We start from the raw sequence: 1,410 nt of genomic DNA, 5'->3' as shown, positions 1-1,410 counted from the left end.
AAATTTGTTTAATGTGAGACTTAAACAACATGTCCTGATCAAAGATAAGTCCATGATTCCTCACAGTGGTGCTAGAGGCCAGGGCGATGCCATCAAGGGAAACTATATCTTTAGATAATGCGTCACGGAGGTGCTTAGGCCCCAGAACAATAACTTCAGTTTAATCTGAGTTTAACATGAGAAAATTACAGGTCAACCAGGTTTTAACATCCTGAAGGCACATTTGAAGTTTAGCTAACTGATGAGTTTCATCTGGCTTGATCGATAGATATAACTCAGTATCATCTGCATAACAATGAACGTTTATGGAATATTTCCTGATAATATTGCCTAAAGGAAGCATATATAAAGTGAAGAGGATTGGTCCGAGGACAGATCCTTGTGGAACTCCATGACTAACTTTGGCATGCATGGAGGACTCATCGTTAATATGTACAAACTGAAATCGATCTGATAAATAGGACTTAAACCAGCTTAGAGCGGTTCCTTTAATGCCAATGAAATGTTCCAGTCTCTGCAATAGGATCTGATGGTCAATGGCATCAAATGCAGTACTAAGATCTAATAAAACCAGTACAGAGACAAGTCATTTGTCTGATGCAATGAGGAGGTCATTAGTAATTTTCACCAGGGCTGTCTCTGTGCTATGATGAGCTCTAAATCCTGATTGAAAATCCTCAAATAAACTATTGCTCTGTACAAAGTCACACAGCTGTTTAGCAACTGCTTTCTCCAGGATCTTACAGAGAAATGTGTTGTGGTGGCAGCCCAGCTGATGGTGAGTGTCCTGTTTTTTTTTTCTCCTTTTTTATCAGTTATTCTGCTTTTTCCTTGGTTTTCTGTTCCCTGCCTGCCTGCCTCCCTGTGTTTTCTCCCCTGTGTGTGCTCTCTCTTCCTCTGCTCCTGAGCCCACCTCGTCAGCCTGCCACACCTGCCAGTAGTCAACCTCATCCCTGCCTGTATTTCAACCCCGGTTCTCCACACCACTCTTGCTTGATCGTCGTTACTCCATACCCGGTGCCACCTCTGCGTTCAGGCTCTTGTGTGTCTTGGATATAGGTCTATAGTTGGCTAAAACGTCCGGATCAAGTTTGGGCTTTTTCAGAAGAGGTTTAATTACAGCTACTTTAAAGTACTGTGGTACATAGCCTGTTGATAAAGATAGATTGATCATATCTAGTATAGAAGTGCTGACTAAGGGTAAAACTTCTTTAAGCAGCCTAGTCGGGATGGGGTCTAAGAGGCAGGTTGATGGTTTAGATGAAGAAATTATTGAAGTTAGTTGGTAAAGGTTGAGGGAAGCAAAACAGTCTAAACATATATCTGGTTCTACAGCTGTTTCTAAGGTTCCTGAGTTTAGAGACAGTCAGTGCCAGTTGAGGGCAGGTCTTGGTGAATTTTGTTTCTATT

General features: G+C 41.8%; 1 pseudogene; it reads right to left on the bottom strand.

The window, feature by feature from the left end:
• LOC123981305 overlaps positions 1-346 on the bottom strand; it is a 1,728-nt pseudogene extending 1,382 nt beyond the window's left edge.
• Positions 347-1,410: the final 1,064 nt, after the last annotated feature.

This window comes from Micropterus dolomieu, linkage group LG13 (assembly GCF_021292245.1).
Source record: "Micropterus dolomieu isolate WLL.071019.BEF.003 ecotype Adirondacks linkage group LG13, ASM2129224v1, whole genome shotgun sequence".
Classification (NCBI taxonomy): Eukaryota; Metazoa; Chordata; class Actinopteri; order Centrarchiformes; family Centrarchidae; genus Micropterus; species Micropterus dolomieu.
This window is presented reverse-complemented; position numbering and strand designations above follow the sequence as displayed.